Genomic DNA, 27,770 nt, shown 5'->3' with positions numbered 1-27,770 from the left:
TATTATTCAAATGTCAGAAGTAATAGTTTACAAAGACTATTGCAGAGTGTGTTTGACTCTGCCATCAGCAAGAAGTAAGTCCATCAATATACAGTATGTATAGGCTCTAAGGTTAATTATCACCAGCTGTTTTCATTTACCTTTCAAAGAAAGAAACCTGTCTTAGTTTTGAAAATGGTGTGGTGCAGGAATGGGCACGGGGAAGTGGCACACAGCTTAATTGCAAAATGTGTAAAAACGCTAAAGCAAAATAGGTTCTGATTATGTGACTCCCAATATGAAGTGTCCTTATACTTAAACTGTCAACTAGTATCGTTCATTCAGTACCTGTAATATGCAGTACATCTTAAGAAGTTCTTAAAGATCACTTTGGCTTATGAATTTGGAATTTGTATAAATTTGATTATTGTAAATTGCTATGGAATGTCACTCTGTACTGCAGTGACAGTATTTTAGACGGAATTAATTTAGAAGGATATTGAACAAAATTGAATTTTGATGGACTACTTATGAAATAACCTGTGAAAATTCAATAATAGAGATGACTGGCATCTTTCATGGAAAAATTGAAAACATAAAATGTTTAAAACTATTGAGAAAATTATTCTTTGCTCCTTCCTTTTGATAAGTAAAGTGTTATTTTTCTCTTTTTTCTCTTTGTATTAACTAACAGATGATGAGACAATGCAACCAGCAAACCCATATTCAAATACTAAAAATTAGTTCTCATTCTTAGACCTCAGTTCTTGATTATCAGACTGAGTAATAATAATAAAAGCAAACATTTACATGGAGCTTACTTGGCCTAGCACTGTTTTAAGCACTTTACAAATATTTAATTTTTATAATAACTACACACAATTGCTACTATATTACAGACGAGGAAGTCAAGGCACAAAAGTTGTAAGTACCTGCCCAGTGGCCACACAGATGCTAAGTGGTGGAACTGGAGTTCAACCCAGGTGATCTGGCTGCAGAGTAAATCCTCTTTGCCAGAAGGAAATCTGGGGTTGAGACATTGACCTGTATTTAGGTCACAGGTATCACTGTCACTTCTAAAATGCCTCCATTTTTGTTGCAAACAGCTATCACCCTGTTTTTCAATCAGCCTAATTTAAAACTTTCAAAGAAAAAAGTAATCAACACCAACTAAACTAGCAAAATGAGAACACATTGAAGTGTTATAGAAAGGAGAAAGATGGATAAGAAATGTTTTCTCTGCTTATGTCTCCATCTCTGATTTTTTTCTTTCTGTTTTTAACAAAGTCACAATTTTCAATATTTCACTGACACTTGCATTTCTTTATTTACCTACTTCAAACTATCTCTATAAATTCCTCTTCATGAAAGTGAGGAATCTTTTAAAAAATTCCATTTTCCTTTGTCCCATAATCTATCTGGCAATTTTTTGTTAAGGTTATAATTATATACGCTTTATTTTTGTCCTAAAGACTTTCAAATATATTTAAATCTATATTTCTTAATATTAAAAAACAACTTTAGACTGTATTTTCTGACTCCAGCTATGAAAACAATTCTTGCAATTCCCACTTACCTCTCCCAGAATCCCGAGAGTGACAGTTATACGATCATCAGACCAAAGCAAACACTTATATTCTCTTTGTTAATAATAACGATTTTCAATGTTTTATTTGTAAAGTGATTCTAAAAAGTGGAAAACCCATAAACACCATGATTTTCATCTGTAAATTTCTTCAATAAAAAAAGTGTTTTAGAGGAACATCTTTACTATTTTTCACATAGGGTAAATAAATGGAATGTAAAATATTTTTTCCTCTTATGTCACAGAAGAGGCATAGCATTCTGAATTTAACTTTTTTTCTTACCACATGGGAGGCATTCCTCCACGATAGTCTATTGCAATCTTGCTGGCCACAAGCTTGATGTCAGTTTGATTCTCCTTGCTCTGTTAATAAGCATATTATATTGAGTTCTCTATTTCAGATTTTATAGGAATTCTAAAATTTTTCCAGGTGTGGGCCAAATTTTGTTAATTTTAGTCAATAATTTGTGAGCTTTTAAAACTAAAGACTTGTATCATTTGTAGTTCTTAAAGGTCATTTTCAAAATTTAATTATTTCTTCCTTTTACTTCTTATTCTTTTATTCTAAATCTCCTTTGAGAAGGATGATGAGTGGCCTGAATCTTTCCTCCACCTCCCTTTACTTCTTTTATCTATGACTTTTGATCTGTTGGTTTTGAGATTTATTTGTGGTTACAGATTTTTGGGGGGTTGTTTTCTGACACATATGAGAAAACAAAACGGTTCCATTTATAAAAATGGTGGTGTTTTTCCTACAATTTTCCTTTGAATAAACTTTTAATTTTTAAATAATTTTAAATTTACAGAAGCTTTACTAACAGATTTTTATAAAAAATTGTCATATACTCTATCCAGTTTCTTCTAATGTTAACATCTTACATAAAAATGATGTATTTGTAATAAATAAGAAATTAACATTTATATAGGAGACAAAGAAAAGATGGCAGACCGGAAGCATCCTGCGAGCATGCCGATCTCGAGAAAAGAAGTGTGAATTGCAGGCAGATGCCTACCTACAGATGGCTCTTCTTGGAAGGGACACTGTGAAATCACAGAGCAGCAATGTGAGACACTTGGTGTGAAGAAGGCGATGGGGTGATACATTCGACAAGATCAAAGTGATCCGTGGGGAAGCATCTACACACGGGGAAGAGTGGGAGGATAGAGCGCAGGGCCACTGTGCTTACCCCGTGGGCACTGTGACCGAGTTGTAAGCGGGCTCCTTCCACCACCACACACCTCTGCCTAGACAAACCGCGGACCTGACTAGAGTCTGTGGAGAGAGTCATTGCATCAGACAACAGGCGTGGTGGGGATCCAGTGGCAGCCAGTCCTGGGTTTCTGCCGCTGAAGGCTTCCTGTGTCCTCAGGTGCACAGTGCCAGGTTGGCCTAGGACTCAACTTTGGAGCGGTGGCTTTCACACCGCCCCCACCAGGCTGGGGAGGGGCAGACTAAGTGGAGGCTCCTCTGAGCCATAGCCTGTGTCTGGAAGCCAAGCACCCCTCCCCTACAGCACAATGGGATCTGAGCACAGGAGTTGACTGGGGCACTGCAGGCTCTGACCTGGGAGGCTTTGGATGACTGCTTCAGCAGGTTGTGGGGGTGCAGGGAGAACTCTATGGTCCCTGGGCTGCTGGAACAAACCTCTGTATGTGTGACTTGGCATCCGTGGTACCCAAGCCTATGGAATAGCATCCTGCCTGCTTGGCCCTGGCTCTGCCTTCCACGACAGATCAGTCCGGCACATGCGCAGTTTGCTTCTGGCTCTGAGGCCCTCCCTGCTTCTGGCCCCTCCCAGTCCTGGCTCTGAGGTTCTCATGCAAGAGCCTGAGACTCTGCCCCTGGGGCTCCAGAGCTCCTGCCAGGCCCGGGACACCACCCTCAAGATTCCAGCACCGCACTTGCACACCAAGGCCCCACCCTTGAGCCTCAACCACTGCCACAGGGCTGGCAGAACTGCTGTAGGGTCCAATGCCGCAAGAGGGACTCCCTAGCCTCAAGCCCCAGTACACTGGGACCTGGTTCAAGTAAACACCTACAGCCTGAGAACCCATGACCGCTGCCTAAGTAGCCTCACCCAGCTGCCACTGTCACCTCTGTGGGGAGAACCTGGACAGAGCAATCCCCCAAACCCCAGCTTCCATGGACAGGGTCTTGCCCAGCTCCCAACTCAAAAGTCCTACAACTGTCTGGTGAACAACCCAACACCCAGCACAAAGATCTAAAAACAACTCAAAGAAATTGGCAAGAAAAAGGCAAACAACCCCATTAAAAAGTGGGCAAAGACATGAACAGACGTTTTGCAGAAGTTAGACAAACGGCCAACAAACTTGAAAAAAATGCTCAGCGTCGTTAATCATCAGGGAAATGGAAATTAAAACCACAATGAGATATTACCTCACTCCTATTAGAATGGGTTTTACTAAAAAGTGCAAAAAAATAGATGCTGGCACAGATCCAGAGAGAAAGGAACACTTATACACTGTCGGTGGAACTGTAAATTAGTACAACTCCTATGGAAAATAGTATTGAGATTCCTCAAAGAACTAAAAGTAGACCTACCATTCGATCCAGCAATCCCACTACTGGGTATCTACCTAAAGGAAAAGAAGTCATATTAACAAAAAGATACCTGCACTCTGTGTTTATTGCAGCACAATTCACAATTGCAAAGATCTGGGATTAACCCAAGTGCCCATCAATTCATGAGTGGATTAACAAAATGTGGTATATGAATACAACAGAGTATTACTCAGCCATAAAAAATGATGAATTCATGCCTTTTTCAGCAATTTAGGTGGGACTGGAGACCATTCTACTAAGCGAAGTGTCTTAAGAATGGATAAACAAAGACCACATGTACTGTCTAATAAATTGAAACTAACTGATGAGCACACAAGCACACACAGGGAATTAGAAGTCATTTGAAATCAAGCAGGGGAGAAGGGAAATGTAGAGGAGGTACAGAAGCCCACCTAACAGGTACAATGAACACTACTCAGGGGATGGATACATTTTTAGCCCTGACTCCAGACATGTAACAAAAATATTGGTATACCTTTAATATATTGAAATTTAATTTACATTTCCCTGATGATTAGAGATGTTGAGCAGTTTTTTTGTATGTGTGTTGGCCATTAGTCTATCCTCTTTTGAAAAGTTCTGTTTATGTCCTTTGCCCACTTTTTAACAGGGTTGTTTGATTTTTTTCTTGCTGATTTTCCTGAGTTCTGTATAGATTCTAGTTATGAGCCCTTTATTAGATGTGTATCATTTGAATATTTTCTCCCATTTTGTAGGTTGTCTGTTTGCTCTCATGATAGTTTCCTTGGCTATGCAGAAGGTTTTTAATTTGATCAGATCCCATATAAAACCACAATGAGATATCACTTATCTCCAGTGAGAATGGCCTTTATCAAAAAGTCCCAAAACAATAAATGTTGGCATGGATGCAAAGAGATAGGAATACTCATACACTGCTGGTGGGACTGCAAACTGGTACAACATCTGTGGAAAGTAATATGGAGATACCTCAAAGAGATACAAGTAGAACTACCATTGGATCCAGCAATCCCATTACTGGGCATCTACCGAAAAGAACAAAAGACATTCTATGAAAAGGACATCTGCACTAGCATATTTATAACAGTACAATTCACAATTGCAAAGATGTGGAAACAACCTAAGTGCCTGTCAATACATGAGTGGATTAATAAAATTTAGTATCTGTATACCATGGAGTTCTACTCAGCCACAAAAAGCAATGGTGATCTAGCACCTCTTGTATTATCCTGGATAGAGCTGGAACCCATTCTACTAAGTGAAGTATCACAAGAATGGAAAAACAAGCACCACATGTACTTACCATCAAATTGGTATTAACTGATCAACACTTACGTGCACATATAGCAATAACATTCATCAGGTGTCAGGTAGGTGGGAGAGGAAGGAGGGGATGGGTATATTCACACCTAATGTGTGTGGTGCTCACTATCTGGTGCTCACGCTTGAAACTCTGACTCTGGTTGGGCAAAGGTAATATATGTAACCTAAACATTTGTACCCCCATAATATGCTGAAATAAAAAATAAAAAAAAAATTAAAAATTTAAAAAAAGACCAGTATAATAATTAACAAATATTTAGGCAGAGATAGCTTGAGGCTATGTAAATATCCTGTGTCTCCTTAAAGTTTTTCCCCTTAATTTTAACATTCATTAATAGGTCTTGCATGATGCAATTATTTCTCTGATCTTCTAATACTAATTTTCTATTTTTTAAATTTCTATTGTATAGCTATATTATACTTCACTTATCCATTTATCTGTTAGCAGATATTTGGTCTGTTTCAATATTTGATGTTTATGAATGATACTGTAGTTAACATTTTTGTAAAAGTTTTGTGTGTTAACTTATGTTTCCTTTGTTCTTGGATAAATATGTGAGACAATAATCTCTGGCTCTTATGACAGGTAGATTTTTTATAATAAACAGCCAATCTTCCAAAGAGGGGATACCATTTAACATTCCCATCACCAATATGTGAGAATTCTAGTTGTTCCATATCCTCAGTGCTTTAGTAGTGCCAATCTTTTTAATTTTAGCCATTCTAGTCAATTATATCTCACTGTGATTTTCATTTATATTCTTGAATGATTAATTCTTGTGAGCTCTCTTCATTAGACATTTATAAATCTTCTTTTGTAAAGTGTCTGTTAAAGTCTCTTGCCAAATTTTATTGGATTTTTGTGTCTTTATTATTGCCTTTTAAGAGCTCCTCATAGATTTGGATGTATGTATTAGGAAAAAGTTTTTTCAATTTGTGGTTTAACTTTTCATTTGCTTGGTGATGTGCTTTTAAGACTATATGTATTTTTTAATATCAGTGAAGTCCAAGTTATGATTTTTTCCTTTAACTTTAGTGCATTCTGTGTCTAGAGAATAAAAACTTTGCCTACTTAAATGTCTAAAATCTTTTCCTCTCATTTTTTAAAGAAATTTTTATCACTTTACTTTTTATGTTTAGTTATATCATGCACTTCAAAATAATTTTAGGTTATGGTGTAATAAAAGGGTCATGTTTAAACTCATACTCTTTCCAAATAGATATTATTCCATAAAGAATTTTGAAAAGAGAGTTTGTTTCCTTTCAACAACATTGGCCACATTATTAAAAATAAGTCCATCATAAAAATGTAGGTCTATTTCTAGACTCTGCTTTATTTCATTGAACTACAATTAACCCTCGAACACCACAGGTTTGAGTTGCACAGGTCCACTTATATATGAATTTTCTTCTGCCTCTGCCACTCCTAAGACAGCAAGAACAGCTCCTCTTCCTCTTCCTCCTAAGTCTACTCAATGTGAAAACAAGGATGAAGAACTTTATGATGATCCACTTCCATTTAATGAATAGTAAATATATTTTCTCTTTCTTATGATATTCTTAATGACATTTTCTTATCTCTACCTTACTTTATTATAAGCATATGGTTTATAATACATGTAACATACAAAATATGTGTTAATTGACTATTTATCTTATTAATAAGGCTTTAAGTCGATGGTAGACTATTAGTAGTTAAATTTTGGTGGAGTCAAAAGTTATACATAAATTTCTGACTATATGAGAGTTGGTGTCCCAACCCCCCCATCGTTCAAGGGTCAATTGTATCCTAACACCGTGTTGTTTATTTTGGCATTATAAAAATTCTTAATCAAGTTTGTTTTACATTTTTATGATTGCATATTTTGCAACAAGTGCTTTTTACATTTTCCTACACATTTTAATATAAACTGTCTTTTAGCATGAAAAGCCTGCTGAAATTTTGAACGGTACTATTGAATCTAAAAATCAGTTTGGGGAAAATGGGCATCTGTATTTTTACAAACTTTTACTGAGATATAATTGACATAAAAGAGACTATATATATTTATAGTGTAAAATTAGGTCAATTTTTACATACATACTCATGTACATAAGAAAACATTATTACAATCAAGATAATGACTATTTCTATCATCCACAAAATTTTCCTCATTTACTATTTTAGTACCTCCCTCTCCAGCCTCTCTCCTCCAAGGATCCCAAGGCAACCACTGTCTGCTTTCTGTCTCTATTGATTAGTTTGCATTTTCTAGAATTTGAGGTAAACAACATGATACTTTCTGTGCTCTATTTTTCTTCTAGTTTCTTTCATTTATAATTAATTTGAGATCCATCTATGTCATTGCCTTTATTAATAATTCACTCCTTTTTATTGCTCAGAAGTATTTCCTTTTATGGATACACAACACTTTATTACGCATCAATCTGTTGATATGAATTTGGTTTGATTTTACTTTTTGGCTATTGGAAATGAAGCTGCTGTGAACATTTGTGTGAAGAAGACTTTGTGCAAATATATGCTTTTATTACTCTTGGGTAAACACCTGGAATTGGAATGTCTGGGTCATGTAGTGGATATACATTTAACTTTTAAGAAAACTTTCATACTGGTTTTCTAAGCGATTGTATCACTTCACTTTTCTGTCAGCAGTATATGAGCATTCCTGTTTTTCCACATCCTTGCCAACCATTGGTTTGGTCAATATTTTTTATTTTACCCATTCCAGTAGGTATGTAGTGGCAGCTCATTGTAGTTTTAATATATTTTTTAAAAAATAATAATGTTGACATATTTTCAAGTACTAATATTTAATTGACATCTTTTTTTTTTTTTTTTTTTTTTAGACAAAGTCTCACTCTGTTGCCCAGGCTAGAGTGCCATGGCATGAGCCTAGCTCACAGCATCCTCAAACTCCTTGGCTTAAGGAATCCTCCTGTCTCAGCCTACCGAGTAGCTGGGACTACAGGCATGCATCACCTGCCCGGCTAATTTTTTCTATGTATTTTTAGTTGTGCAGCTAATTTCTTTCAATTTTTTTAGTAGAGACGGGGTCTTGGTCTTGTTCAGGCTGGTCTCAAACTCCTGAGGTCAAACGATCAGCCTGCCTGGGACTCCCAGAGTGCTAGGATTACAGGTGTGAGCCACCGTGCCCGGCCTTAATTGACATCTGTAAATCTCCTTTGGTGAAATTTTTGTCCAAATTGTTCATTTTAAAAATTGAATTACTTGTTTTTTATTATTGAATTTTGAGAGTTTTAAGAAAATATTCTGGATATGTCTTTTTTTAGATATGTGATTTGCAAATATTTTCTCCCAGTTATTTATTTATTTATTACTATTTTGAAGATTCTAAACTTTGTAATTTTTGACTTTTCAGTTAGCTCTATATTCTACTTTGAATTAATTTTTTGATTATGGATATGCAATTGTTGCAGTGCCATTTGTTGAAAAGTGTTATTTTCCCACTGAAACGCTTTGGCACATTTCTGAAAAATCAATTTACAAAACATGAGTAAGACTATTTTGGAATTCTCTATTCCCATTTCATTGATCAATATGTCTATTCTTACACAAGTACTATATTTGCTGATTACTGTATCTTTTTAGTTAACTTTGAAATCAGGAAATAAGTCCTCTAACTTAGTTCTTCTTTTCAAAATTATTTTGACCATTCTTGGTTCTTTGTATTTTTATATAAATTTTAGGATATCTTTGTTAATTTCTCCAAATAAACCTTCTAATATTTCCTCAAATATTTGTGGGCTTTTAGGTAGGTGTTCATCTTCGCATTTACAATTAACTCTCTTTGAGTGCTAACCCATTTCAGTGACTTTGGGAGAGATGAGAGACTTCTGCCTGGCCAGTGTTGGTGCTCTGGGTATGGGAACCTCAAACCCAGATCCCTGCTCTGCTTCTCTGACTCAAGAGCACATTCTGACATCTCCTGCTTATGTGACAGGGTGGAGGAGTTGGAGTCTGGCATCTCTTTGGCACACTGCATGAGTTATCAGGAGGGGTCTACATGTCTCACTTATCTCTGTTATATGATCTATTCGTTGTCAGTATTCACCTCCATGTTTCTGTTTTAAATTTTCATGGAGTCTTTTCTGTGAACTTCTTCTACAGTATTTTGATATATGTTCTCTGTCTTTTGGAACCGACTGATATTTCACCCAACAGACATGTTTATTTTATATTCCAGTGTGATCTGGAATTCATTTATTATTAAATATTTTTTCTTTTCATTTATAGGGAGAGTTGAAGTCAGGCAAGCTGGCACATGCCTGTATTTTCAGCAATTTCCTCTTGTCCCTTGAGCCCAAAAGTTTGAATCCAGCCTAGGCAACATAGCAAGACCCTGTCACATACACAAAACAATTAAATTCCATTTCTAGGGAGTTCAGAATGGAGGAAAGAGGATACAACATGCGATCATGCCACCATTTTGGTCTAATTCAACTACACATTTTTCCCCCTTTTGGCACATTCATGGGCATGTAAATGGAGAAACGATTACTTTTAGTTTTGTATTAATTTGATATAAATGTGACCATATTGTTTTTCGTCTGCTCTTTTCTTGTTTTACTTGCTCTTTTTATTTGTTTAACAGTTAACAGTGAGTCTTGAAGAGCTTTTCACATCAACCTCTGTACATCTACATTATTTCTTACTGCTAAAAAGTATCCTACATTGTGGAAATATCATCATTTATTTACCTAATGCCACATTGATAAACAATTGCATCTCTTGTTTTTTCTTCACGTATTACAAATAATTTTGTGTCTATATAATAGTATTTCTTTAGACTACATATTAAAGAAATAAAATAACTCGGTCAAATGTTTGTTCATTACAATTTTTGGCAAATATTTCCAAATTATTTTCTTAACATTATGGTAATATTTTTTTCTGGCAAGCATATATGAGAATTTGTATTGTCCCATATTCTCATGAACAGTTGCTCTTTATCCATTCAAACACATATTTGGTGAATATTTTCTATAGTTCAGACATCATGCTAAGCCCTGAGAATTAATTGGCAGAGGAGACAGCTCTTAATTATGATCATTCTTATAAATATAAAACTTGATGGCGTTGTTACATGCCACAGTTGAGCTTAAGAAGCATGGGCCTGATTTAATCATATGAACTCATTTAAAGCCAAGAACTCTCTCTTACTGGTAGCAGAAGAGGAATGTGAAGGGGAAGGCAGAATGGAAGACAAAAAGGGGAGATAGAAGAGAAAATAAGTGATTCTTAACGCAAGAAGATCTTGAGGCACCACTTCTGATTTGAAGATGGAGATGGCCACATGAGAAGGAATACAGGTGGCCTCTAAGAGCAGAGAACATCCTGTGGCCGGCAACCAGCATGGAGATCTGAACTTCAGTTCTATAATGATGTGGAACTGAATTCTGCCAACTACCTGAATGAGCTTGGAAGTAGATTCTCCCACTGGATGGATTCTACAACATCTTGAAATCCTGAGCAGAGAGCCCAGCTGAGTCACTTAGAATTCTGACCTATTAAATTGTAAGAGAACTTTTTAGTTGTTTTTTTCCAGCTTCATTGAGGTATAATTGACAAATAGGAATTGTATATATTTAAGGTATGCAAATTGATGTTTTGATATAATATACATCGTGGAATGATCACCCCAATCGAAATAATTAACATATCCATCATCTTACATAGTTATCTTTGTTTATTATATTTGTTTATTTATTTATTTGTGGTTAGAACACTGAAGATCTACTCTGTTTGTAAATGTCAGGTATACAATACAGTATTGTTAACTATAGTCACCAAGCTGTGCTTTACATCTCCACAACTCATTTATCTTGCATAACTGAAACTTTGTACCCTCATCATCTCCTCATTTCCCCATTGCTATTCTATTTGCTGCTTCTAAGTTTCACAGTTTTAAATTCCAAATATAAGTGAGTTCATGCATTATTTGTCTTTCTGTGTCTGGCTTATTTCACTTAGCATAATGCCCTCCAGATTCATCCATGTCATCATAAATGACAGGATTTCCATCTTTTATAAGGCTGAATAATATTCCTCTGTGTGTGTGTGTGTGTGTGTGTGTGTGTGTATGTATGCACGTGTGTGTACCACATTTTTTTAAATCTATTCTTTCATTGACAGACATTTAGGTTGTTTTCACATTTTGGCTATTGTGAATAATGCTGCAATGAATATGGGTGTCCAGATATTTCTTTGAGCTCCAGATTTCATTTCCTTTGTATATATACCCAGAAGTGGGATTGTTGTATTATATGTGAGTTCTATTTTTAATTTTTTGAGGAAGCTCCATACTGTTTTCCAAAATGGCTCCACCAATCTACATTTCTACCAACAGAGTTCAAGGGTTTTCTTTTATACACACCCTGGCCAACACTTGTTATCTCTTATCTATTTACCCATAACTATTCTCACAGATGTGAGGTGATATCTCACTGTGGTTTTGATTTGTATTTCTCTAATAATTAATGATGTTGAGCATCTTTTCATGTACCTATTGGCCATATGTACCTCTTCTTTAAAGAAATGTCTTTTCAGGTCTTTTACCAGTATTTTAATTGAGTTTTGCTGTCGTCGTTGTTGTTGTTACTATAACTTTGCTATTGAGTTGTATTAGTGCTTTATGTAATATATTTTGGGTATTAACCCTTCTTCAGATACACAATTTGCAAAAACTGTCTCTTATTCCATAAGCTGCCTTTTCATTCTGTTGATTCTTTTCCTTGTTGTATAAGCTTTTTAGTTTAATATGATCGTAATTGTCTATGTTTGTTTTTGTTGCCTGTGCTTTTGGTATTATGACAAAAAAATAGTTGTCAAAACCAACGTCAAGAAGGTTTTTCCTACGTTGTCTTCTAGTAGTTGTATGTACATTTAAGTCTTTAATCAGTGTGTAGTTAATTGTTTACACAGAGATAGAAAGCTTATATAAAGTAATGTATTCTTATTAGTACCTACTCACTTATCCATTTCAGATATTTTTGGTTATCATTTTAATATTATGATGATAAGATTTAATATACTTACTTCACTCTCAACTAATTATCTTCCATCTTCCCACTGTAGGCCAGTATTATTTTCTTTATCCCTACTGGTCTACTCCTCAGCTGTTAATGAAATATATAAGCATCCACGCTTTGTTCCATCACTCATAGAGAGAGTGTTATTCAAAGAAATTTTTTATTTTATCTGTTCTATTTTCCAGCTTTGTTTCTTTCCTTATTTGTCTCTTTTCATGTATTAGGAGATTAACATTTACTTTCGACTTTATAACTATAATTAAGTCTTTTGTTTCTTTTTTTATTGCTAGATTCTAAAATTTCGAAAGTAATAAAGAATATTGCTTATTCCTCTGTGAAACATATTTACTGCAGAGCCAAGAAGGATATTTGCATATAATTTCTTTTCTAAGGGTTCAAATGCCATGATTTCTGACTACTAAAGGAAAATATTTCTAAATTCAAATATGAATTTGTACTCTTATTTTACCATATACCAGATGCCTCTCTCTCTCTCTTCGTACATACAAACACACACACATATTTCCATGCCTCAAATTTCTCCCAAGATCTATTCTTGGTGTTCTGTTAATTCCCCTTATTCATGAAAAATGTACTCCTTTCCATTCTGTCTGCCTGAATCAATCTGAACAGCCTGTTCTCTAAGCCTGTTGTACAGCTATTTCTATTAATAGTTACAGAACATCCCTCAACTACAGAGACAAATGCACTCTTTTCTGGATATAATATTTCATTTTTCATTAAATATTTTGTTTTATTGGTGTATATGTATATATCCATATGTATGTATGTATGTGTGTGTGTGTATATATATGTATGTATATATATAATATAAATTTAAGTAACATTCTGAGGCTTTATGTGGTGGAAATGTCTTTGTTCTGTCCAAACCAAACTGCAAATTGGCTGGATATTGAATATTTTATTTTGAAAATTGTTTTCTCAAATAATATTTTCTGTCCACTTATTGAAATAGAAAATTTGGAAAGTCTTTTATCCACAGAATAAACACACATTGCATAAAATACACAGTTGTATTACTAAGCTAAAAGGGAGAAGAATAGCAAAGAGATCAAAGCCATCAATCTGAAAATAGAATGAAAAATTACATGTGAAATTTCTCCAGTGGCAAGTCCAGTGACTGATTGTGAAACTCAGATACTTCTGAATATTGTAAGAAGCTGATATAGACATTAGTTTACTGCTGCTCCCTGGTTCCAGGTATAAGCAAATTAATATCCACTCAGAATGACAATTCTTCAATTAAGGGCTGAGCTATTTCTACATATTAAGATTAATTAAACATAAGTTCACAATAAAAGATGCCACACAAGCAAAGAATCCACCACTGGTGACAGCCAGCAGGGAAAAAAAGATGTAGACTTCCTCAAGAAAATCATATATTTATCAGATAGAGAAAATATAACTATGTATTAAATGTTTAATACATAAAAGATGGAATCACAAATATAGACTATCTAAAAATAACCAGGCTAATTTAAGGGAAACTAATTTTAGAAATGGAAACTAAAATTAATGAAATTTAAAAATCAGTTAATGGATCGCAGCCTCTAGTCAGAGTGTAGAAGGATACAAAAGATATTCACTCCTATAAAAACAATCAGAAAATTTGGAAGAAATAAGATATTATTTATTTTTGGATTCTATTTTATCTCCTCTTTTGGATTTTTTTTTAACAAAATTAAAGTGTTTTTCTTCAGTATAACAGAATTCTGTGGGAAGTAGCCAGAGCTGGGTGGGTGTAGTTTCCATGCTCATAAGGAGGAAACTCTGCCTATCTTTAAGATAGCAGAGCAATGATAACATGTGACCTCCATTTCTTGTCCTCTAGTGTTGCCGTCTTGGCCACATTCCAGTAGCAAGGAGGAGGAAAAGTGAAGGACCTTTCCTAGATTCTCTGTGTCATTAATCATGACAATAGCAAAGGATGCTGGGAAATGTAGTTCTTCTTACTCAAAGGCATGAAGTCAATTCAATGGGAAGAAAAAAAGTCTTTCTCACAAATTATGCTAAAACATTGGGATAACTAAACTTTAACTTCTTCCTTATACTAGAGACAAAAATTAATTTATGATGAATTGTAGACTAAAAAATAAAATCTAAACTATAAAGTCTCCTCAAGAACTTTGCTGGCCAAAGGCTTCCTAGATTAAGACATAAAAATCACTAAGCATAAAAGAAAATAAAATGACAAATTTGACTTAATTTAAATTAAAAATGCTTGCTCATAAAAAATACTGTTAAGAAAATGAATAGGAAACATGTGGATCAGTATAATATATTTGAAATATATGTTTGTGTTGACAAAAGAATAAATAAAACAAAAACCTGTGTACTACATTTTTGAGCTTATAAGTGTACCTACACCTAAGTGGAAAATGGGCTTAAAATAAATTTGGATTTATCAGTTAGTCAACATGCTTGGAACATTCACTGAATTATTCAGGTATAAATCGTATCCATATAGAAGATAAGTTAGACATCTAGTCCTCTATTTTTCCTGAAATAAAAATTGCTGTTTGACTTTGTGCCTTTCTTTTCATTGTTTTTATTCCTACCACCTCATCTTAGAGAGAAGATTAATGCATATGCTCCATCTACCATTTAAAATAAATGTTTTAGTTTATTCTTCCTGTGGATTCATTAAATTCTATCAAATTGGCATGCTAATTTTCATCTGACCTATTTTTAATAAACAGGTAGCGGTCAGGCTTTTTCTATTATAAGTAATGTTTCATAAACATCCTTATATAATGTTTATGCTTTGTCAATAGCTATGTAAAAAATCCCTAGAAACAAAGTTACAGAATCAAATGAATTTGCCTCTAAGCATTTGAATTACCAATCACTCCATTTTTCAGCAATATCACCAAAAATTTATGTTACAATTCTTGATGCTGACCAATGTTTGACCTGATAATTGGATTCTCATTGAATTTTTTAAATTAAAACAAATATTATCTATTTTTATCTTATTTGTGAACTCCTACTATGTGAACTGAGCTGGGTATTTTCTCTCTGTTAGTACAAATTAATTTTCCTCCTTTTTCCTCCATGCTCAGTGTCCTGGGTACCCTTGGATTTCACCCCTCAAAAAAGCAATGGTGGAAGATTGGAAGGTAAATGGTCCAGGTATTTATTCCCACAGATCCCATCCTGAGGGGATGACTTGGGCTGGCTGAATCTCTCTGGCAGAGACTAAAGCTACTGTCAGGGTGCTCTCTCCATAGGGCTGCTCTGGCTGGGTTCCAGTTACTGCACCCTCCCTTGGCCCCTACAGTCCTAGAGGTGGTAATGAATTCAAGCTGTTGCTGGTGCTACAATTTTTGGTTGCAGTAAAGCTTCTACACCTTTGTAAATAGTCTCTTTATACAAAATATATAGTATGAGAGTTTCTCTTCTTGACCTTCAAGTTGCTCACATATTTGAAATACACAGTTAATCTCTATCTTGGGAAGTGTTATTGACTGAATTGTGTCTCCAGAGAACTATGTTGAAATCCTAACCCCTGATACCTGTGAAGGCCACCCTATTAGAAAATATGGGTTTTTTTAGATGTAATCAAGTTAAGGTGAGGTCATTAGGGTGGACCCTAATCCAGTATCATTGGTGTCTTTATAAGAAGAAGGTACCATCTACAGACAGAAATTCGGGGAAAACGCCATGTGATGACAAAGGCAGAAGTTGGAGCAATGCAGCTGACAGCCAAGAAATGCCAAGGGTTGACGGCCATCACCAGACCTGGAAGAGGCAAGACATGATTCTGCCCAGAGTCTCTCAGGTAGCATGGCCCTGATGACATTTTGATTTCAGGATTCTAGTCTCCAAAATTGTGAGAAAATAAAATTTCAGTTGTTTTAAGCCACTCAGTGTGTGGTACCTTGTTATTGCAGCAGTAGGAAACTAATAGAGGGTGAAAGGAGCACAGGATGGTATCCTAGTAATCTTTGCCATGTGATGACATCATATACAAATTATTACAATATTGGCTTAGGTGAATTTGGATTAGTGAATATGGATTGCAAGCCTTTAGGAAACCAAGAAACTGTGACACGTAGGCATAGTGATAGCTATACTCTTTCTAAAAATATATGTGATCCTAAAGTTGCTGGCTGTGACTGTTATACTTAGAACATAAGTGGAAACTACTTTTTGGAAGTTTTGTAGAAGTCACTTGTTTCTTGTAATCACTGGAAAATGTGCTCATCAGCTCTAAGCTTGATACTAAAAGTTTCAGAGTTAAGCCCTAAACTTTGCTAAGACTCTTCTTCTAAGATAAAAGAAGTGGTAGAGAAAGAGTGGACCTCTGAGATATGAGAAGGGATATTTGTAAAGAGTCAGAACTTGGGTGATGCAAGACAGGCACCTAGGCTGCAAAATTAAAGGAGGCACTCACTCCCTGTTGCCAGCCCTGCCTTGCATGATACTGAGAGTAAGTGCTTCTTTAAATTTTAGCAAATTATAAAACTTGGAGGAAAACAATGTAAATCTTGGCTAACTTTCCAAAGCTTAGCCAACTTAATACTACACTCACGGTCAAAAGACTCTCTACCACTCCCATCCCTGTAGCTTATTGGGATAATTGCAACTCTATTTCTTACAGTTAAGCATGATCCTGACCTTCAGCACTCTGGAGGCTCATTACCTTCAATATTAGATACATAGATTCTACTGCAGTATTCCCATAGTAATTTCCAGCTTAAAGAGGACAAGTACTACAGACAGCATGAGGATATTATGTCTTATAAACTCCCACCAAAAGGCATCCCTGTGGCTAACACAGTCAAAAATCAGGTGGACAAAGTCAATTGATTAAGCCGACCCAAAGAAGCTACAACTCTTGGAGTTGCTAGGTTGGTTTGCCACATGTCCACAGATCTGACTAGTAAAGAGACAAGCCCAAACAGAATTGGTTTATTACTTGTGGCACAGCACACAGCCTGAGTGTCATGTTTCCATTGGTTTCCTTGGCCCCCAAGTCCCTTGCTTTGATTCAGAGGAAGGCACAGCTGGAGCCTATATAGAGAGTGGACCTATGTTACTGCTGAAGTACCATGAGCTTAGAAAACCCCTAATCTTCCAAGGAAAGTACTAGAAAACTCAACCAATCTTTATCTCCAAGGGAAGACATTGTCTTTATTATCCTGATCAGAAAACAAATCCATAACCCAGAGGGAGACGCTAGCTCTGACTTAAAAAGAGAATCCTATATATGTAGAAACACTACGGAGAAATATCTCCCAATAGACAATATTGCTCATCCTGTGGATATAGGTAAGACTTTGCCTTAGCCATGGCAGCACTTGTTTAATGAAAAAATGTCCATGATGGCAAGGGTGGTAGCTGTGCAAGGACTCTGCAATTTAAACTTACGAAGACTAGTTTGATTACTAAAACTGCTGTGTCCAACCTGTGAAAGCAGAGGCCAACACTAAGCATCCCTATCAATCCTGTATGAGAACGTTTCCTAGGGGAACTAGCTGGCAGGTTGACCCCTTCCGCCATGGAGATGACAGTGATATTTCCTCATAGGGACACATATTCTAGGTATATATATGCCTTCCCTGATGGCAGAACATCTACCAGTATCCCTACCTTGGATTTCCAGAAAGCTTTATCCATTTCCATGGTTTTTACACAACATCGTCTCTGTGACATGCAAAGATAGGCTCATACATACAGAATTAGCTAGTGTTACTTTGTACCCCATTGGAAAGGAGCAGGTGGATTGATACATCTTGTTATAGCTCTAGTTGGGATATAAAACCTGCAATGTTGGAATCTTCCTGAAGAATGAAGTCTATACCTTAAATAGGCATCCAACTATTTATAGCCAACTTCTGTGTAGTCAGGATATACAGATTCAGTAACCAAATGAATATGGTTATTACACTGAATAGTCCACCAAAGGAATTTTTAATTCTTGTAATCAACCTTGGGATCAATGGGTTTGGAAGTCCTTATGTGCCTAGGAGAAGAATGCTTCCATTAGGAAAAGTAGTTATGGGGTATAATTGGAAGTTGAAAGTGCTCCCTGAGCATTTAAGGTTCATCATGTTGCTGAATCAATAGGAATGATAAGGAAATTACTCCAGGGGCCAGGGTGATTAGTCCTGATTACCAGGTGTAATAATCAACGGGTACAAGGATGATTCAGCACCAACCCCAGAGGATTTCCGCGTTCATCTACATATTTCCTTGCCTAATAATCCTGATCAATGGTAAACTACAGCAATCCAGTAAATACGGATGCAGTAAAGACTCAGATCCAGCAGGAACAAATTTTTGCTAAAGAATTACTTTGCACCAAAGTTTTGGCAGAAGTAAGGTTATCATGAAATTCGCTTGAAGAAGGAAGCTACGGTTATCAGCTTAGGTCTCATGACTAGCTACAGACATGAAGACAACAGAAGCCAGGCATTATCATTTATGTTTCATTTTGTCTTGAGCATCTTATGTTAAGAGCACCGGCTGTGACTGGTATTTTAAGTTTCAAGCAGCGCTATGACAGAATGGGTAACACCAAGATGATGTGATAACTGATGCGTCCTTAAATGCATTCGTTTTTCAGATGATATGAGTTTTTATTCTGGACAAAAGAAACAGTGTATAGCGAGGGAAACATTGTGAAACATTGCTAGGTTTCTTCAGTTTTTTCCCCTCTAGATTCACTTTCCACTAATATCTACCTTATTGTGGACAACGTTATAAATCTCCTTGCCCTTCATCTCATGACTGAGTTTGGCCAGTGGGAGGCGCTAGCAGTAGTATACAGCAGTGGCGGGCCAATTTCTCAAGCTGGGACGCAAGCTCAATTGTTTTATCATATCAGTGTAGGCAGGGCTTTCCCTGTGAGTCTGCTGACAGGGCTTTACAACTCTATGGAGGCACTTTTTTTTTTTTTCTTACTCCTAAAGAGAATTGTGCCATAATTTTGGAGTCAAAAAAGGGAAGTTGTGGGCTTTAATTCTGGCCAGTTCATTCAGTATCTATATGAAATTTTGCAGACTATTTAACTGTATATTATCTGTTAACCGGTGATAGTAAAATACACTTCATATGGCTTTTGTAAAGAGAAAATGAGATCACTCTTGTAAACATCTTGGTTGATAGCCTAGTACCATAAATGCTTAAGAAACATTTGCTATTGTTAGTGTTCTTGATATATGACCTCACATATCACGATTTTCTCCCTGGAATAGCAAAGGGTTTTTTGTTAGGTTTGAATAACATAAGTAAGGATTGAGGTAAGATCCAAGGTGCATTGTGCAAAACAGAAGAATTAAATAAATATATTGCCCATCTGTCTCCCATGATGTATCCCAAAGAAGTATCTTTCTCCAATCTAGAACTCCCTAAATATGATTACCAATTTTTTCCCTTTTTTTTTTCTTATTCCTGGAATATGTTCAAATCAGCTAAAATATTTTAATGTTATTGCTACGGTCACCCTACTGTGTAGTAGCAGTGGACTGCAACCTTTTTGGCAGCAGGGACCGGTTTCATGGAAGACAATTTTTCTATGGATGGGGGAGAGGGGATGTTTCAGGATGATTCAAGGGCATTACATTTATTTTGCAGTCAAAACCCTCTGCTATGATAATCTGTATTTGCAGCCATTCCCTAGTGCTAGCATCAGCACCTCAGCTCCACCTTAGATCATCAGGCATTACATGCTCAAAAGGAGTGCGCAACCTAGATCCCTCCCATGCACAGTTTACAGTAGGGTTCAGTCTCCTATGATAATCTAATATCACAGATGATTTGACAAGAGGCGGAGCTCAGGCAGTGATATGAGCAACGGGAAGCGGCTGTAAATACAGATGAAGCTTCGCTCACTGGCCCACTGCTTACCTCTTGCTGTGCAGCCTGGTTCCTAACAGCCATGGACCAGTACCAGTCTGGGACCCAGGGGTTGGGACAGCGGTGTAATAGAACACCAGAACTTGTCCTTCCTGTCTAACTTTGTACCCTTGAATCAACCTCTCCCATTCTACTCTACCTTCCACTCTCCTCAGCCTCTGATAACCACTATTCTACTCTCTCCTGTGAAATCAACTTTTTTAGATTCTATATATGAGTAAGATTATGCTGTGTTTGTCTTTCTGTGCCTGGCTTATTTAACTTAACATAATGACCTCCAGGTTCATTCATGTTGCAGCAAAAGACAAGATTTCATTCTGTTTTATGGCTGAATAGTATCCGATTGTGTATATATACTGTATTTTCTTTATCCGTTCATCTGCAGATGGGCATTTAGGTTGATCTCATACCTTGGCTACTGTGAATAGGGTTGCAATAAACATGGATATCTCTTCAATGTACTTTTTAAAATTTCCTTTGGATATATGTCCATTAATGAGATTGATGAATCATATAGTAGTTCTATTTTTACTTTTTTGAGGAACCTCCATACTGTTTTCCATAATGGCTATATTACTAATAATTTACACTCCCACCAAGAATGCGTAAGAGTTCCTCTTTCTCTACATCCTCATCAATATTTGTTATATTTTGTCTTCTTTAATAAAAGCCATTCTAAATGGAGTGAAAAGACATCTCATTGCATTTTGGATTTGCATTTCCCTGTAAATACAATGCAGTATGCATTTCAAGATAGCTAGAAGAGAAGATTTTGAATGTTAATACTTCAAGTAAATGTTTAAATTATGCATATCTTAATTACCCTGATTTGATCACTATTACAATGTAGAAATGCATTGAAATGTCACACTGCATTTCATAAATATATATAATTATTATATGTAAATTAGAAATTAAAAATCAATTTAACAATGTAATCACGGTCCCAGTCACACTTTTCTTATAATTCTTTATATACAGCAAGAATCATTAACTTTACCTGGTCAGCTTTCTAAACATGTGATCCAAAAGACTGATTGATTCCTACTATTCTTCCACAACGAACATGGCAACTTTGTGTTCTATACTTCCTTCTGGAAGCTGGTGTCTCAGTTTTGCAAAGATAACATAAAGAAATTACTCTTCTCTTTTCTTTATGAACATTTTCATTATCACTGAACTATATCAGATATGACTTTCAAGTGTGTCTGCTATTTATCATTCCAATTAATAATGGCATTCAATTATTATGGGAAGAAATAGGATGCAAAATTGTCGATTTTGTACCTGAGAAAAATTTAGAATGTTGTAGTTTATCTTTTCTTTTAAGGGACAAAGGGTTATGAGGACTTTGTGTAGGTAACTCTATCCATTAACCTTTCTCCCAGCCTTTGTCTTTTAACAGTGTTCTGATTTCTAGAAAACAAATCAAAGGAAACTGAAAAATTAAAGATTATTTTAACGTTAGATGAACAGATATGGTGAGGGGAAATGAAAATAAATAGACTAATTACTGAAATAATTCAGGGGTTAAAAAAAACCATGATGTAGAGAAATTGTTATTAATTTGTGAGCCAGACAACACCAGAGTAAATCATGGTTTTGTTAATATAGACTTGTATGATCTTGATTTTTTAAAGCTGCTTGATACCTTTGTTTTTTCATCTACCAAAAGAAGGATGTGCAAGATGATATATAGCATACCTTTTAGGTCTGAGATTATTTTATTTGTTTTCACAAATATTTTTGATCATTACATTGTTCCAGGCAACCTGCCAGTTATTAGAAATTTGAGAAGATTATAATCCTGCTACAAAGAGGATCACTGTCTAATGGGAAAGCCAACCATGGAAAAGAAAGTGATATGGCATGAAAACCAATTAAAGCACTCGCAGTGCTTTAATGACGAAAGATGACAAATTACAAGAATAGTTAGAAAGGTCTTCACAAGAGTTAGGAAGGCGAATGTGAGCCCCGTTGAAGAGAGAGGAGAAGGACTTTCAAGCATAGGAAGCAGCAAGTTCTTGTCCATGGGGCTGGTAAGGGAAGTGAGGTATTTGGGATGGCAGGCACTTAGCAGGCACTCAGTAAAGATCTGTGTAATAAATTCTGGAAAATACACAGAGTGTGCAAGGGAGGCAGGAATTGAGTCTGTACTACAGAAAGACATAGGCCTAATCATGAATCTTCCATATGTCAAGCTATATATTTTTAGCTTCATCTTATGAGCAGGAATAACCAGATAAGTAAACATGATTAGATTTGAGTTTCAGAAGTTTTCAGTTGGCAGTTATTTGCAGTCTGCTTTGGAGTGAAGTAATATTGCATCAGGTAGAAGAATATTGCAAATTTTTTCAAACAAAAGTTAAAAGAGTATACATTTTTTTAGGATTAGATATGATTCCAATAACAAGAATATACAAAATAACCATATTTATCAAGACAGAAAAATATTTTTCCCTCTAGTTTGTCAGTAGAGAGACAAAATGACCCTTCACATTGTCAGGGACACAGGCTTTGTCCCTTTTGTGTTCTACCTTGCCCAACTGCCATTCCCAAAGTCATCTCACGTGCTATGATGCCAGCTGTAGCTCTTGCTATTTGGTCATATTTTAACCAGCGAGAAGAGTAAAAAGAAGGAAAATAGCACTCTCCCTCAAAGACTGCCTCCTATGTGGTCATGCAACTCCCCTAGAAGCCAGAATTTTATCACATGACCATCAGAAGCTACAAAAAAAGGTGTAGGGGTATAAAGATTTTATTCTGAAGACCATCGGTCTACCTAATACCGAAGATTCTAGTACCTTGGAGCACAAAAAGCTTCCTCTAATATAAGTCTTGAACTAGGAAAAATGGGTAATAAGAGTAGCGAAGAGACAACACATTTGATGATTAATTTAAAGAAATGGTAAACAAGATTTAGTAAATTGAATGTGAAATGTGAGTGTGAGGAATTGATGAGATTTGGTTAGGATTCCATCTTGCCTCATTGTGTGGTGAGAGGTACTAACTGAACTGAGCTTACAATGAAGAGTAGGGTGGGAGGGGCTGGGTTTATACTTTGTATGAAAATATAGTATTATATAGATGTCATACAGTCATCCAACAAAATAAGAAAGTAAAATAGCTTGAAATGGAGATTAAGAAGATGTTGCAGGTAGGCATGGTGTTTATTCAAGGTAGAAGGCTCAGAATACAGTTTTTCCTTATTCCCATGCAATACAGTAGAATATGTTATGAGAGCTAATTTATGTTTCTTAGCATTATTATCCAGCTTTTCCCACCTATACAAGTATGATGCAGCCTAGTCAATCTATGACATATTTAGGTTTTCACTCGTGATTGCTAACAAAGACAGTGGTCATTTTGGCATATCTTCTCATTTTGCTGACATCATCTGTGAATAATGTTATGTCTTATTTAAAATGTAGGCTAATCTTTCTCATATTCTAAATGTTGCTTTTGTTTAATGGAAATCATTAATTTTAAATAAATGCTTGCAGCAGCTAGCATTTTGATTTGATTTACAAGCAAAGTAATTTGGCCTCATCCTAGTTCTATTTATATTGCAAATACAACATTCCGTTTAATTCTTTGATTGTGTGTGTATGCATGTATGTGTTTTTCTTCATGGAATCACCTGTAAAATATGCCCTGACTCTTTTAGAAATCTGCCACATTAGGATAAATAAGGTTTAAGTGCACCAATTACAGAAGCTATTATGGAGTTTATGTCAGAACCTTCACAATTATGCTTGTGAGTCTGTGTTATTTTTTTATCCACTTTTGAAGTGACAAATGTGAGGACTCACAATTGCTACTTCAATCAGAAAACAATCAAGATAGCAAATGAGTTGTGCGGAACCTCATTTTTTTTTAAATTATATATTACACTAAGTTGTAGTGGTGGCATTTGAATGTGTTGTATTCTTTTCCAGTAAATTTACTATGTGTGATTTCATATGGCATTCAACACTTTTAATTTTAAAAGTGTAGGAAAATGTTATATATTTTTTGCTAATTATTCTAGGCTACACAATACTTACCCACTGAGTGCATTTTGATTCTATATGGTTGCAAACACAAGAAGATTTTGGATGTTTATAGCACAGAGAAATAGAAAGTAACATAGGATATAAACTCATGAAAAGATACCTAAGCAAACAGGAATTGGAAAGATGTGAAATCTGCCTTCAATGAGTACAATATACTATGATCAATTGTCATATTCTTCCCAGGATAGAATAGGTTAGCATTGGATAAGTCTGGAAGACATTTTGACAAATTGTCCTGAATTGGTCTATGTATGACGATGGATCTCAGACTTTAGTGTATATCAGAATCACTCTGTTAAAGGACTTGATAATACACAGATTGCTATGGCCTACGCCCAGAAGTTCTTATTTAGTAAGTCTGGGATGGGGCCTGAGAATTAGCACTCTAAGAGGTTCCCAGGTGGTGCCTATGCTGCTGGTCCGGGAACGACTTTGAGTAGCATTTCTCTCGCATGAGCCACACATATAATGGACAAGATGCAAGCAATTGGCCTTGAAAGAAGGCTACTTTGTTTTGCTTCTGTGAGTGCCAATTTAAGATAATGCATCATATTTGATGCTACATTAACCCTCCTGTTAAATGTTATAGTGAAAAGTTTTCTCTCAATAATCTTTTAGGTTTTCTTTTCTTTTCTTTCTTTTTTTTTTTTTTGAGACAGAGTCTCTCTCTGTCGCCCGGGCTGGAGTGCTGTGGCATCAGCCTAGCTCACTGCAACCTCAAGCCCCTGGTCTCAAACGATCCTCCTGGCTTAGCCTCCCAAGTAGCTGGAACTACAGGCATGCACCAAGATGCTCGGCTGATTTTTTCTATTTTCAGTAGAGGCAAGTTCTCATTCTTGCTCAGGCTGCTAACTCCTGAGCTCAAGCAATCCTCACACTTCAGCCTCGTGGAGTGCTAAGGTTACAGGCGTGAGCCACTGCACCCAGCCAAATTTTTAGATTTTTTTCTAAAAGACAGAACCTCTGGAGATGTTTCTTTTAAACTTGGATGATTTAATTTATACAGTCTATTGTGTGATTAGGGTAAGATAAATTAATGACATTATTTCCCCTAAATACTATGTAGGAATATAAAAATCTTAAGCATTGTTTTAAGTTTTTTGAATAAATAAATGCTGGATTTTTAGAGAAATATTTGATTTGTCTTAGATAAATTTAGAGTTTTTAAAATTTTTTTGGCAAAACTAATGCTTAAATGTAAATGTCTCCTTTTTGCCTCTTATGATAATGATTTTCACTCTTTAAAAAAAGGTTATCCATAGTAATGGAATCAAAATTTCAAGGGAGTTATAGAAAATCTTGCATTTCAGAGAAAGGAGTCTGGCCTATATAAGGCTGAAACATCACAGGTCTTCCTGTCATGAACATTACATTGAATTCTGAAACAATGCTGAGGAATAGTTAGACTTTGAAGAAAGATATGGATAAGTGAATATTCTAATTTTCCCTCATTCTTAACTTTCAATATCTTAAAATAAGTTTAAAAAAAACAACACCTTTGTTAATACTAGTGTAAGCCTGAAGTAACAATATAACTTAAATCAAATTAGAAGAGGACTTGAGGCACTGATAATAAATTTTGTCATTGGTTTCATACTGTCTGTTTATGCATATTGAATTATGAAATTACAAAAGTCCTCAGATAAGATAGTTTATGCAAACAACCTCTTAAAAATATGGTAAAATATAATGAATTTAATATCAAGATTTTAAGTTGCATTTATTATTAAAGAGAGGTAAACCACTTGGAGTTCATTTTCTTACTAATCTTTTAAGCATAGTGGCACATGGGAAGAAAGTTTTCACTCATCCAAACAAAATACTTAATGAGCACCTATAATATCCCATCATTTTTCTAAGCTCTAGAGATAAAGCAGAGAGCAAAAACTTTAAGCCACTGTCTTCATAGAATGTACATTCTAGTGAGTTCTGGAGAAGACCATGAGGGAAGACATGCATGAAAATAATAATGAGAATATCACAAGGCCTACCTGTCACAAAAATTGGGTAATAGGATAAAAAGTGCTAATCTAGAAAGAATGCTATCAATATGTCACCATCACTGATGAGACTCGAACCATAAAACAGAGAAAGCAAAGACAAGGGACAAGCATTCCAGATATAGGAAATGACCAATTCAATAGTCTTAAGGCTTGAGATCTTTATGCTTATAAAGAAGTCCAGCAAGTCTGAACCATAGTGAATACTACAAATAGTATGGGCGATGGAGCTTTGGTAAATTACAGGTGCCAAGTCACATAGGACATTGTAGGCCAAGATAAGAGGTTTGGATTTAATTGGAAATAAAATGGAAATACTAGATTTTTCTTTAAAACAGAAAGATATGATAAGATTCACGTTATTAAAGAGATCATTCTGACCACTGTAGGAGGAACAAGAAAGAAAAGAATCATGCAGCCTGGTAAGGAGGCTAATTGCATCATTTGTAAGGCATATCTCAAGATATAGTAGAAAAAAGAAGAAACATATAATATATTTAGGAATAAAGAGTCTTTCAAAGTAAAGTAGTCTTAGCTGATTTTAATAAGACAAAATTCAATTTAGGTAACATTTTAGTAATTATCATTACAACAATAGTAATTATGTTTATTGCTTCCCACAAATGTCTCATTTGACTTTGGTATTGGAAACTAATTGCAGACTAAGAGAGGAGCATTCTGACTTTGTGTAAGTGGATTCTTTATAATTAATCTCTTATTATAAGCAATGGTCAATGCTAGGTAATAAAATTATACACATGTTGCCATAATTTTTTATATTTTGCCATTGGTTAAAGACATTGTTCATAGTAGGTACAATGAACTTTGACCAATTTAGCAACATTTTTTTCCAGTATGTAGAATTAATTATTCAAGAACTCACTAGCTGATTAATGATCAATAAGCTAATTTCAGCTTAAACCCATCTGTGACATTTAATGATCTTCAGCCATATTTCACTGAAACTCCAAAATGAAATAAAGACCTCTATTATGAAGTTGATTTAGGCTTTGTCTATTCCAAACTCTCCAATGAAAAATGATGGTGATACACAGTGTTCTCCTAGTGTATCTGAGAAACAGGAATAAAAGTGCTTCTTAAACAAGAATGAGTTATGGGATTTAATTCTAGCTCTGGCAATGATTCATTGGATAACCTTGGGAAAGTTACTTCAACACTCTCTCGTAGTTTCCTAGTTGTAAATGGGGATATTAACCATTTGCCACTGAACTCTTAAGCCTGACTTATGGGATAGCAGTTGCTTACTAAGAATTTTAAAATACAATTGCAAACTTTGTGATAAGCTAGGTAGTCTATTATAAATACAAATA

The sequence above is a fragment of the Lemur catta genome, chromosome 14 (assembly GCF_020740605.2).
Source record: "Lemur catta isolate mLemCat1 chromosome 14, mLemCat1.pri, whole genome shotgun sequence".
Classification (NCBI taxonomy): domain Eukaryota; kingdom Metazoa; phylum Chordata; class Mammalia; order Primates; family Lemuridae; genus Lemur; species Lemur catta.
Note: the sequence above shows the minus strand (reverse complement) of the source record.